Source organism: Notolepis coatsorum, assembly GCF_963971535.1.
Source record: "Notolepis coatsorum genome assembly, chromosome: 4".
Lineage (NCBI taxonomy): Eukaryota > Metazoa > Chordata > Actinopteri > Aulopiformes > Paralepididae > Notolepis > Notolepis coatsorum.
The window spans coordinates 126540916-126554924 of record NC_140168.1 but is presented as its reverse complement, the minus strand read 5'-3'; the positions used below and the strand labels follow the sequence as shown (position 1 = coordinate 126554924).

General features: G+C 44.3%; 1 pseudogene across 1 annotated transcript; it reads right to left on the bottom strand.

Annotated features, from left to right (window-relative positions):
- Window positions 1-11488: 11488 nt before the first annotated feature.
- On the bottom strand, window positions 11489-14009 carry LOC311226388 (annotated as a pseudogene). Its single transcript has 3 exons — window positions 13886-14009; window positions 13204-13303; window positions 11489-13092 (listed from the first exon to the last, which is right to left on the bottom strand). The product of its transcript is annotated as an uncharacterized misc_RNA (transcript).

The window sequence follows — 14009 nt, the reverse complement described above, 5'->3', positions numbered from 1 at the left end:
AACTACTACTACTCTACTCCAGGACACAGTTAACCTAGATCTACAACTACAACGCTACTACAACTCGGTGTGTGTGTGTCTGTGTGTGACTGTGTGTGTGTGTGTGTGTGTGTGTGTGTGTATGTCGGTGTGTGTGTCTGTGTGTGTGTGTGTGTGTATGTGTGTATGTCGGTGTGTGTGTGTGTGTTTGTGTGTGATTGTGTGTGTGTGTGTGTGTGACTGTGTGTGTGTGACTGTGTGTGTGTGCGTCACAACCCGCAGTGTTTCACATTTGGATCTAGCAATAAATAAGAATAGTTTAAAATGATTCAGTTTAAAAATAGTCATCAGTAAGAAGTAAAAAGTGCAATAACCGACACATGAATTTGATAGGCAGTGTAAAAGAGTAGGCAGGGTAAGAATAAATACAAGTTGTGTCAGGATATCCCTGATGTTTCCTCTTGCCACTAGGTGGTAGCAGATAACTATCAGTGAAATGCCTGAGCAAAGAGATAGGTTTTAAGCTGTCTTTTAAAGATGTCTAGCGAGTTGGCTTCCCTGATGTTTTGGGGTAGTTTGTTCCATAGTTTTGGGGCATAGTTGATAAAGGCTGCATTACCGATCCTCTTTTGACTGCTTCTGGGAGCCTCTAGTAGTCCAGCAGCTGATGATCGCAGTGTTCTTGCTGGTGTGTAATTTATTAGAGTGTTGGCGATGTAGCTAGGTCCCTGTCCATTTAGAGCTTTGTATGTAAGGAGAAGGACCTTAAAGTCAATTCTAAATGTTACGGGAAGCCAGTGTAAAGCGGCTAGGACTGGACTAATGTGCTCTCTCCTTTTGGTTCTAGTTAGCAGTCGGGCTGCAGAGTTTTGGATTAGCTGAAGCCTCTCTGTGGTTTTCTTAGGGAGACCTGTGAAAAGTGCATTACAGTAGTCTAACCGGCTAGATATGAATGCATGAATTAGCTTCTCAGCATCGTTCTGATTAATAAATGGTCGTACTTTTGCTATATTTCTGAGATGGAAGAACGATGTTTTCGTCACTTTGCTAATATGAGAATTGAAGTTCAGTTCTGAATCTATGATAACCCCAAGACTAGTGACCTCAGATTTGATCCAAGGGGTTAGTCCCCCCAGGTTCTTTATTAATGTTTCTTTTTTAGTTTTGGAGCCGATAATTAGAATTTCAGTTTTGTTCTCGTTTAGTTTCAGGAAGTTCTTACTCATCCATTTATTTATTGACAGTAAGCAGTCTGTAATGGAGCTAATCGCTGTATCATTTGGTTCAGCAGATATGTACAGTTGTGTATCATCCGCATAGCTATGGAAATCTACATTATGTTCTCTGATGATATCACCCAGCGGTAACATGTAAAGGGAGAAGAGTAAAGGACCTAAGCAACTCCCTTGTGCAACTCCATAGTTGTTGTCGTATATATCAGACATGTGATCTCCTAGTTTAACATAGAATTTCCTCCCTCTGATGTATGTTTTAAACCAGCCCAGCACATGGTCTGAGAAACCGACATGGTTTTCAAGACGATCGATTAGAATATCATGATCGATTGTATCAAATGCTGCACTGAGATCCAACAGGATAAGGATGGAGATCTTATTCTCGTCAGAGTTTAGTCTGAGGTCACTGATTATTTTGGTGAGGGCAGTTTCAGTGCTGTGATATTTTCTGAATCCTGACTGAAATTCTTCTAAGATGTTGTTTTCTTCAAGAAAGGAATTTATTTGAACTGAAACTATCTTTTCAAGTACTTTACTAATGAATGGTAGGTTGGATATTGGACGATAATTTGCCATTTCATTACTATCCAAGTTAGGTTTTTTTAGTAATGGCTTTACAACTGCTGTTTTAAAGGCATCCGGGAAAATACCAGTCCTAAGGGAAGTGTTTATGATATCTAGCACAGGGCTTGAAACACTATTAAATACCCGTTTGAAGAAAGCTGTAGGTATAGGGTCAATGTCTGAGGTGGAGGAGTTACATTCTGAGACAGTTTTGCAGAGTACATCTAATGTGATGCATGTGAAACTTCTCATGGTTACATTGCACGGTTTGCCGCAATCAACTTTATTTCCATCATGAGTAATGCTGGCCCTGATCAAGGTTATTTTGTTGTTAAAGAATAGTGCAAGTTCTTCACACTTAACCGTTGATGACTGAGGAGGTGTAGGGGCAGTGTTGAGTAGTACATTAATAGTGGAAAAGAGGATTCTGGAGTTTCCAGCATTTTCTGTAATGATTTTAGAGAAGTAATCTTTCCTTGCTAAGCGGATGGTTTTATTATAAGCAGTTAAAGCATCTTTGTATATATCACAGCATATGGTGGTTTTAGTTTTTCTCCATTTTCGCTCCGCTGCACGACATTTCCTTTTTTCTTTGTTGACCGTATTATAGTTTAACCAGGGCGAGGCTCTAGTTTTCTTCTTTTTCGTTTTTAATGGGGCGACAGAATTTAATATAGATGACATTGCATCATTGAGATTTTCTACCATTTCATTTAGAGAGCTGTCATGATTGTGTGGTTCATGTAGTCTGATAAGATCAATGAACTTTGATTCAGCTTTGTCGTTTAGGAGCCTCTTTTTAACTATGATTTCTTTTTTTGTTTTAGTAAGGGTTATTTGAGTATCAAAAAATATACAGTGATGGTCGGAGAGAGGTAATTCAGTTATTGAGATATTTGTTATGCTTAGCCCAGTTGTTGTTATAACTAAGTCTAGTGTATTCCCAAGCCGGTGAGTTGCATTTGTTATATGCTGTATTAGGTCAAAGCTATCCAGTAGATTTTTTAGTTCCATAGTTTTGGAGTCTGTTTTCTTATTAAAATGGATGTTCAGGTCTCCATTTAGGATCACCTTATCATATCCGGTAACACATAGTGAGATCAGTTCAGAGAGCTCCTGTATAAATATTGGTGAGTGTCTAGGCGGGCGGTATATTGTGACAATAATAGTTGATTCTGTTTTTAGTTCAATGGCAAGATATTCCATTGACATGAACTCGCCTAGTTCTGTGATTCTAAACAAGAGTTTTGAGGAGAAGATTGCTGCAACTCCTCCGCCCCTTTTATTTTTTCTGGGTATTTGAAAAAAGTTATAGTCTGGTGGACAAGCTTCTATCATTATTGATGTAGCTGTGTCATTATTTAGCCATGTCTCTACTAGGCAGATGCAATCTAAGTTATTTTCTTTAATCAGATCATTTACTAAGAATGTTTTATTATTCAGTGATCTGACATTTAGGAAAGCTAATTTTATTTGTTGGACTTCTTTAGAGGAGGTCTGCTTTGGTTTGACCGTGATGGCCCTGAGGTTAATAGCAGGTAAACGCATTGGTGGCGTATATTTTTCACCATGCCATTGGCTAGTTATGATTACTTGTATGTTTTTAGAGATGGCATGGTAATTGTGCTATACTGTACCGTACTGACTGCACTGTGCTTTTGGGGACATTTGATCAGACGAGATGGCCTTGTGTGATATGGGGACGGGGGACGGGGATGGGACGTCTTGTGCTGTACTTCGTGGTGAGATTGTGTCCTTCATGACTATCTCTCGTGCTGGTGTGAGCTTAATATTCTTGGAGGCCATCAAGGCATGACGCATGTTTGCTGATAGGAGCTTTGAACCTAAGCGATTTGGGAAGAAGCCATTTCTTTGAAAACGTTCTGGGTTATTCCAGAAAACATTGAAGTTGTCAATGAATTTCAGGCCGTGTACGAGACATGCAGCCCCTAACCATGAATTACAATTTAGGAGTCGACTGAATGCTTCCTGTCCTCTGCGAAAGCATGCAATTGGTCCACTGATGGACACATCAGTGTTTGTGTACACAGACTGATGTTTGTCTAGTGTGTTCATTAAACGTGTGAAATCGTCTTTCAAAGTCTCTGTGCCAGTCTTCTTTCGCAGGATGTCAAACGATCCAGAGTGAATGACAATTTTTGTTATTCCTGGTCTGATTAGTGTTGGAAGTTTTTCGGCTAGCTCTTTCACAGTTGTATTGTCTAGACAGATATTTTCTGTGTTTGCCATCTCCACATACCTTGTTATGGAATCTCCAATCAGTATGCAGTCTATTTTCTGTGTGAGGTTAGCATTTTTCTTTCCAACAGTTTTGGGGCCGTTTGTTTTTGGGCTAGGCCTAGTCTGCTGGTTCTTTCCACAGTCCTGTGGCCTTGGTGAAGCCTCGTTAGCCTTCATGTTAACGCTGGTCCCGTACCTTCGGCGTTGGCTACCGCGACGTTCTCGGCGCATGATAGTCTTTTCGCTGTTAGCCGTTCGCTCGGTCTGGGTCGTGTTTGCCAGCCGTGTCGCTAGTGGCTCTGTTTTCCTCGTCGTCTCGTCGTTAGCGTGTGCTTTGCTAGCATTAGCGTGAGCTCCGGCATGCCAGCTGTTTGCTTCGCTAGTGTTAGCGTGAGCTCCGGTATTCTTGCTATTAGCGTCGTTAGCGTGAGCTCCGTTACGCTCGCTGTTTTCTTCGTTAGCGTTGTTAGCTACGCTTCTATGTCTCTTTGCCTTGGGTGTTGATATGCGTGTTTCCGAGAGTAGGTTGAAACTATTTCCTGGCGGTACCGGGGGTGAGGTCCTGGATCGTTTATTTCTCCTTTTATCCTTGTCGGTGATCCACTGCTTTGGTCTAGCTCCTTGGTTGTGCCAAGGACCGTCTTTTGGGTGGTGCTGTTCTGTAGTTACTAGCAAAGGCCAGTTCTCAATCATGGTATTGTTGGCTATATTTGTAGTAGCTTCATAAATAGAGTCAATGAGTTGCTCATCCTGCTGTATTTGGTACAGGGTAGAAACCCGAGCCTCCAGCTCTACAATCCTCTTTCTCATCTCCAAGCAATTAGTACATTCTGTGGGAGAGCCGAGTCCTGGCATCTTCCTTTATTTCTTTTCAGGTTAGGCTAAGCTGAAGCTAAGCTAGGTACTTAGCTGGTGGTGGTGGTGGTGATGATGATGATGATGGTGGTGGTGGTGGTGATGGTGGTGGTGGTGGTGGTGATGGTGGCACGGGGCAGTTCCGTTGCCCTGGAGCTGTGCTATTACTCACACTGTCGTCTTCCGTCTCGTTAAAACTCAAAATAACAAGGAAAACCTTCCTCGTCTTTCATAAATATCCTTGCCTTCCGACATAGTCCTTTGTGTGTAGCTGATAAGACGGCTCGCTATTCCTCCCACGGAGAATCTTGCTACTCCTTTCGACTGTGGTAAAAAATCTGAATAGATAAGAAGATTCACAGTTAGACAATCAGTTACAGTATAGGTCCGTGTCTGGATAGGCCGGTGTCTGGGTCCGGACCGCGGCCTGCCTATTGATGTAGTGTAATCCAGTCCTGAGAGTGGGTTTGATAAGCTCCTATATTGAAATCTAGTAGTGAAGTTGTTGTTAAGGGGATGCAGACCTGAGAAAGACGTTTGTCTTGTTTCCATCAGGGTCCCCCATTTTCAATTCATATAGACATTTATGACATACACAACATACATGACATTTATGGCATAGGGACATATAGGTATTTAGTACTGATACATTTGTGACATAGGCGGTATTCAAATATACAGTACTGTTACCCCTAGATCCTGACAGAGTATATACATATGATGGGGAGGGGACTGTACATTAGGAGGGGGTGGGTGGGTGGGAGGGAAATATACATACGGCGGGGAGGGAATATATACATGCGGTGGGGAGGAGACTGTTGTCGTAAATTAATTGAATCAAAAATGTATGGTACAAGTAAGGTTAGGGTTTTTAGGGAGACATGGTCACAGCTTAAGGAAGAAATGACACTTTAGATATCCATACCAGGGACAGGTCAGGACAGAACAGCAAGGAATGTACTTTTGGTTAATGGTTAAGATGACTGTGTCCCCACACCCCCCCTGGCGAGGTCAGTAACGCCATAAAAACCTACCCCTCCGACACCAAGAAGGAGGGGTTGGTGTAATTTTAGGGTAAAAACAGACTAAACCATGGTTATTCTCCTCCGGTGACAGTTAAGTCTTCTGCCAGGAAGACAGATAAGATGTTTACTCAGTCACACACCACAGAAAAACGGTGACTCAGTAAAACCAAAAGACAGTTGCCTAATCAAGAGAAGGCCAGGAGGAAATAACTTAGCAGCTGGTCTAAAACAGTTTAATGACTTACAAATGCAGAAAGTTAAGACTCTAAAATAAGCAAGTTATTAAGCAACAGATAACTATAGGAGACAAATTAAGAAAAAAGCAAGCACTATGATACTAAGAAATAGACGGATTGACCACTGAGAAGTGGAATAACCAGACTCACTGCTAAAAGAAAAGCAACACATAGGTTTCTCTCCAGTTGGAGACTAAGAGAGGGAAATTGGATCAAATGCTGAAATACCCCATAAAGAACATTAATAAAATAGGAGAAACATATCATTGTCAAAGAAATAAGATTCTAGTTAATTTAGGACTAATAGTTAAGACCATTACCAGCGGGAGACCAAGTTAAACAAACTAGGGTTTAGAACTTAAACTAAGACAAAGTAAGATTAAAACAACTATTACCTTTTCTCCTGATACATTAATTAACTATGGAGTGTATGCAACAAACATTGTACAACATGTCTCCACTGAACACTGTGACCTCAATTGTCTAATTCTGAATTATACTATATCATGTTATAGGATATTATCTAGTCTAACACAGTCTCTGGAAGGTAATAGTAAAAAGCCTGTAGTAAAGTAGAGTGAATATTTTATTGTTCATTTAGAAAGAAAATGCTAATACTATGAGCTGAAAAGTGGGGACCCTAATGTAAACTTATCCAAAAAGGTGATTGCTAATTTAGATCCCGTTGGTAAGAGTTGTGTGTGTATTATACTGTGCTATAACCATTCTGCAAAACTGTTAGCAAAGTATTCATTTATCAAAGAATAAACTGTTTAGTCCGTTTTCATTAGAAGGAAGAAAACGTTTGAAATAAGTCATGTCATTTCCTTATTTGGTTAGAGACTGCAGTTCTTTCATGGCAAGCCAATGAAAATAGGGATCGGAATCTCTGGTCTGTGACATCACAGGGCAAGGATTCGACCACTGGGGGAGGGGTTTTGAGTCCTATATCTACCACAGGTTCGAGACATGGGACAGACCCACGGAGACCAGCAGCAGACGACTTCAAGCCACGGAGAAAACCACCTTGAGACGACCCTCAACCATCTACGCTGAAGACGTGCTGCCGATGCTGTTATAGAATAGAAAAGTTAACGAGAACTTTAAGCTGTTTTTGGATCTTCCAATAAACGACAGCCGACTGTCATTGTACCTTAGCGCCTGGCTCCGACTCCATCTCATTTTATAAGAGAATTGAACTAAAACGTGTGAGTACAACTGCAAAGATACTATAAAGAGATCCACTATACGATCCTAAGACTTGAGAAGATAGAGTCATTTAGAAATACACGTCACTGTCTATTAGGAGGTGGTGGGGGTTTTGGGCATTTACGGTGGCCAGTTTCGAATTGCAGCCTCCCGTAGGTGCTCTTTAAGGGCGGTTTTGAATGTGGGCAGGGATTCACATTCCTTTACAGCTTTGGGTAGGGCGTTCCACATTGTTGTGGCATAATTGCGAAACGTGTTTAGTCCCTTGTTTGAGCCGAATCTGGGTTTAACATGATTTGTTGAGCTTCCTCTGGTGTAGTGGTTGTGGTATTCACTGACCTTTGGGAAGTATTTTGACATGTACATGGGCACCCCGGTCGTATAGTGTATCTTGTAGACAGATCATCATGGCAGATACGCTTTCACGTCACCACACACACATTACACACCTGTCCAGCTCATTATAATGCGATGGCAAAATTAGATCAGATTCAAATGTACAGCACACCATATACTGCTATAGTGGAATATACTATTCATATACCATAATGTATACCATCTTGTTGCGCGCTCCTGGCCGCACGCACACACAACACACTGCTGAATAATTCTGTTTTGCATCAATATATATATATGTATACTGTGTATATTGAGGCAAAACAGAATTATACAGTATTGAGGCAAAACAGACGACGCATGTGTGTATGTGTGTGTGTGTCTGACAGCTTGAAGTTTATCATGATGATATGATGATAACGCATAACATAATAAAGTTTTCAATCAATCAATCAATCAAACGTCTCATAACTCCCTGGCTGTCACATGGCTGGTGACTGACAACTTTTCTGAGCCAATAGGCGCTTTGCGCGACCGTAGCAAGTCGCTTCCCAGCCGAGAGCAGCCGGCTGAGAGGTACTGTGGAGCCTCGCTCTGAAGGCTGCGCGCGGCTCGCTCCCGCGGGAGTTCCGCGCCTCGCCTCGTCAGATTTTCAGAGCAAATCGGACAACATTCTAACCGTCATGCAACGCGCTTGGCGAGGCAGTAGTAAAACCTGCGCAGATCTGCGTCCGCCTATCCCATCTTGAACAAGCCTCCTCTCAGCCGGCTGCTCCCGGCTGGGTAGCGACTTGCTACGGTCGCGCAAAGCGCCTATTGGCTCAGAAAAGCCAAAGAAAAAGCCACGTGACAGCCAGGGAGTCATGAGACGTTTGATTGATTGATTGATTGAAAGCTTCATTAACCGATTGCAGAATGGGTACACTACAGTACAGTTCCGGTCTAAACATAACACATTCCATGTCCACAGTAATAAATAAATGAACCAGAGACATAGTATTATACATATTATCATCTTACATCTACCTCTGTATGCATTACATTCTGTATTAGCACTCCGAGATTGTTTCACAATGAAAAGTGCTTTATAAATAGAATTATTAATTATTTCCTCCCCATTATTACATGAACTGACACTCATTCCTGTCCACTGTATTGACCTTTATTGTGCCTTGCTGCAAGCTAAGTTTCCCATTGTGCCACAATAAATATCTGAATTTAACTGAACTGATCATTAAAGTGGGATTAGTGGTGCATGGATATAGACAGGCCACATGTACATTGGCCATTCGGAATAGTTACCTCAACATGTGTGCCGGCTCCTTAGAACCACTCAATCCCAATCATTTAATACACATGTGCCACTCAGGAACATCCAATCAAGCAGGTGTGGTACCTCATTAGGGCTTACCTATATAAAGCTACCAAATGAGATAACTTTCCTCTTGGACAAAAATGAAAAAGACTGTGATACTCAAGGACTCCCTCGGATCGCTTAACCTCATGGTTACCCCAGCCATGGCAGAGAAACTAGTGAATGGTGAGTACTTCTTCCCCTAAATTACATGCTATACCATGTTATTTGATACTCTATCTTGTCTAGCACAGTCTCTGGAGCGTAACAGTAAGAAGCATTTTGTATGAAAGTATTCTGTACTTCTGTATGACAACTATTAAAGAAACTTGAAACTTGAGTAAACAAGTAAAGTGTAAATCAAATGTCATGTAACAATTATTACTGTAGGAAGGGACTTTGTTATTTGACACATCTGCTTTTTCAGATCAAAGATATGCAGCTCAGACGATGGCTGAAGTCAGAGGTATGGGAAATCATTCAAAAGCAAATAAATGACTCATTCAAATGTTTATATCAATAACTTTTATTGTGTTTCTCCATTCATGTAATCAGCTTCATTGGCAGCTGCAACCCCACGAGCGCTCACTCCACACCCCCCAGTAGCCAGGCCACCTTCAGTGCTCACTCCACACCCCCCCAGTGGCCAGGCCACCCTCAGCCCCCACCCAGTACCCTCCAGTAGCCAGGCCACCCTCAGCCTCCACCCAGTACCCTCCAGTAGCCAGGCCACCCTCAGCCTCCACCCAGTACCCTCCAGTAGCCAGGCCACCCTCAGCCTCCACCCAGTACCCTCCAGTAGCCAGGCCACCCTCAGCCTCCACCCAGTACCCTCCAGTAGCCAGGCCACCCTCAGCCTCCACCCAGTACCCTCCAGTAGCCAGGCCACCCTCAGCCTCCACCCAGTACCCTCCAGTGGCCAGGCCACCCTCAGCCCCCACCCAGTGGCCAGGCCACCCTCAGCCCCCACCCAGTGCCCTCCAGTGGCCATTCCACACCTCACACCTGCATCTCCACGACAGTCAGGTCTGTACAAACCAGGTACATTAACCAAAATTACAACCTAAATAGAGCAAAGGGAATCTGTTTGTCAACACTTGTGTCTTTACAGACTTCACACGCAACACTATCATGCTGCTCCTGGAGCTGACTAGGACCCACCAACACCTCTACTACCGGAACAAGATAGCGTTCTACAAGAAGCTGGAGGAGGACTTCAAGGGCCGTGGCTACAACATGACCATAGAGAAGCTGAGGAAGAAACTGGGCAACATGCTCATCACCTACAAGAGGGCTAAGGACCGGAGTCACTCTACAGGAGGGGGGAGCATAACCTGGGAATACTATACAGTATGTGCAGTTTGTTAATGCATTTCCAGTTGTAGCTTCTTTTCCAGTTGGAGCTTTTTCTTAACAACTGTGCTCTTCCACAGATAATGGATGACTTATTTGGGTCCTGTGGGGTCGGGAAGGCACCACCAGGCACCATCGTGTCAAGCCCTCTATTCCCCATGAGGAGGGGTTCGAGTGCCAGTGCCACATCCTCTGAGCAACTCCCCAGCTTCCCTGAGGAGCAGCCTGGTCCTGGTGCTCCAGAGGTCCCCGAGGAGCAGCCCGGTCCTGGTGCTCCAGAGGTCCCCGAGGAGCAGCCCGGTCCTGGTGCTCCAGAGGTCCCCGAGGAGCAGCCTGGTCCCTCCACGGCCCCTGCCCAGAACCACGGCCCTCCCCAGATCGGCAAGTCGGAGGGAAGTCCTGCGCATCAATCGTCCGCGTTTCGCTGAGACGTACGATTCTCATGCGGAGAGGCGGACGGTGGCGTTGGAGTCCATGGCGATGCCCGATCAGGACCGACGGAGAAGGACAAAGGAGAGAAGGAGGAGAGCATTTGAGACACAACACTTACTTCTCGCCCAAACCAATAACACACTTTTAACTAGTCTCAACCACGGTGTCACCCAACTCACTAATACACTCCAGGAAATGGTCAGCCAGCAGAGGACACTTATAGCACTCTTGTTGTCACGGGCACCACAGTCACCAGGTAACTAACACTTCATCCATGCATGCCACTTTTGAGTTTCTTTTTTCAATCACAGTCACCAGATAACTAACACTTCATCCATGCATGCCACTTTTGAGTTTCTTTTTTCAATCACAGTCACCAGATAACTAACATTTCATGCATGCATGCCACTTTTGAGTTTCATTTTCTTTTTTTGCAATGTTTTGGTTGTCAGTTCAATCAATCAATCAATCAATCAGTCACAGTTCCTGCCTGGATGTGCTCTCTCTCTCTCTCTCTCTCTCTCTCTTGTCCTTCCCCTGCAGGGCCACTGGAGGGTACTGGGTGAGCACTGAAGGTGGCCTGGCTACTAGAGGGCATGGAGTGTTGGCTGAAGGTGGAATGGCCACCGGGGGGCATGGAGTGTTGGCTGAAGGTGGAATGGCCACTGGGGGGCATGGAGTGTTGGCTGAAGGTGGAATGGCCACTGGGGGGCATGGAGTGAGCGCTCGTGGGGTTGTAGCTGCAAATTACATCAATGGAGGAACACAATAAAGGTGTTATTAACACAAACATTTGAATGAGTCATTTATTTGCTTTTAAATGATTTCCCATACCTCTGGCTTGCTATCTGAAAAAGCAGATTGTATCAAATGTCTGCATATTGGGTTCAGTACAAACCGTTATAGTTGTAGTGTCTGTGTCAAAGCATTTCTTTTATTCCCTGCTAGCCAGGGAATTCTAAACAGAATGTATTCAAGGTTTCTAGCACTAACAATGTTGTCTCACAACAAATGGGGCAGTGGTTGGTTGGCCATATTCATCCCCTTGACGTGACTCAGTACCTCTGGGGACCACTGATGCTCCGAGATCCCCTGCTGGTTTAGCCTGGCTTTTAAATCTCCCAGTTTCCATGAGCTGCCACACGGAGGCACAGCAGGAGTCTTGATGATGAAATACACTGTACAGAGTCAATGCATGTAATCCATGCCTGTTGACAAATACTCAATATGTGCATCACATCACCCTGTGGGATATGGCCCACCAGCTCACAAAAAAGGGGAGGGTGGGGGGCTAAAAAGAAAAGGGGAGGGTGGGGGGCTAAAAAGAAAGGGGGAGGGTGGGGGGGCTAAATGAACAATCAAGTGTGTGTCATTGGCAGAGGTGATGTTTACAAACTGAGACAGATTAGATCCCTACGATGATTTGCACCTCTGTCCTGGTCTACTGCTGGTGGCTCGTGATCGGCTTCTACCTCAACATCCTCTTCAACTTGGTCAGTGGGCTCTATGCATATATTGTGCAGGATGCAACAGGCAAAGACTGCTGCGCTGATGTGTCCTGTATCCCTCATATGCAAGCATCTAAGCCTCCTGAACTTGTTCTTGAGGATGCCGAAGGAATGCTCGATCACCACACGAGCAGTATTCAACCTCTTGTTATACCGCCTCTGCCTAGCAGTCAAATGCCCGTTGTCCCTGTAGGGCTTCATGAGCTGGGGCATTAGTGGGTACGCAGAGTCCCCAATGATGTGCATCCCCTCCGGCACCAGGGACTGGGGATCTGCTTCTAGCAGCCGGCCAACCTCCGACACCCGAAATGCTCTCGCATCGTGCCAGCTACCAGGGTCGCCCACACTAACGTGACAGAACCGCCGATGGCTGTCACAGTACCCAGTGAGTATGACTTAATAGAACCCTTTCCTATTCAGGTACACCACTGGGTTCTCGCAGTGTGGCCTCACCATGGGGATGTGGCAGCCATCCACGGCACAGACCGTGTTGGGGAATCCTGCTGCCCTGAATCCTAGCTCCGAGGAATGTAGCGCTTCCCCTGTGGGCCAGGAAATGTGATGGGACATGTGTGCATTCACTAGTGCACAGAAGTCGTGCAGGTGTTTGCACACTGTGGATTTTGTGGTGTTGAATCGATCTGCAACACCCCTATAGGACTCTTGATTCGACAGAGTCCACAGACATGCCAGCACACTGCGATTCAGTGGCAACTTTGTGTGCAGTGTGTTGTTGTACACAGGGCCAATGGCAGTCATCAGCTCCTGAATGGTTGAGGAAAGAGCAAAGGGGAGTGATTTCCATTCAATGGTGTAGCAGCATGGGCTTTAATACTGTAATAGCCAACATAGAATGTCTGCTGATTGTATACATACCTCCACGTGCCCACGGGAGAGTCTGAAGTGACTTCTGAAGTCTGAAGGGGTATAGCGTGGGACCACCTCTTCGACGAAATAGTTGATCTTGGGAACCGATCTGGAACAGAAGGCAACTTCAGCATAATGTTTACTTTAACTACTACTATCTCAGTGTAGGCTAATACAAATGGCAACAATGGACTGGCGACATTTTAAGTAGCCTTGCTTGGACCTTGTTGGAAATGTATTTACAAGTATATGGCATGCACCATTTGATTGATCTGTGAAGTGCATTTAGGAAATGTGTCGTGATTGTACTTGTCGATAGGGAAAACAATATTAGGAGGGGGGCAAATGTGTAGGAGTTAATATGTATTACACTTGATCAAGTGGAGCAAGATTGGCCCCCATTTCTTAAGAGGGGTGTGGTATTACATGATGTAGAATCTACCTATTACTGGAAATGCTTTGTACAACCACAACACTAGATTAAACGCTTTTATTCAATTGCAAAATCACTGAAATAACACTTGTACTGCTACAGCAGATGAATGAATGAATGAAAACCTTATTGATTGCAGGATGGGTACAATACAGTACGGCTCAATACACACAATTGTTGAGGGGATGCAGACCAGAGAAAGACTTTCGTCTTGTTTACATCGGGGTTCCCTATTTTCAATTCATAATGATGGATTACCTCCACGGACGACGTCCTTCATGTACATCATCATACACATCGTGTCCATGGTCCTCCAAGAGTTGTCGGACTTCAATGGCATCGAACTCGTCAGCAACAAAGAACATGCGTGCGACGTGTTGTC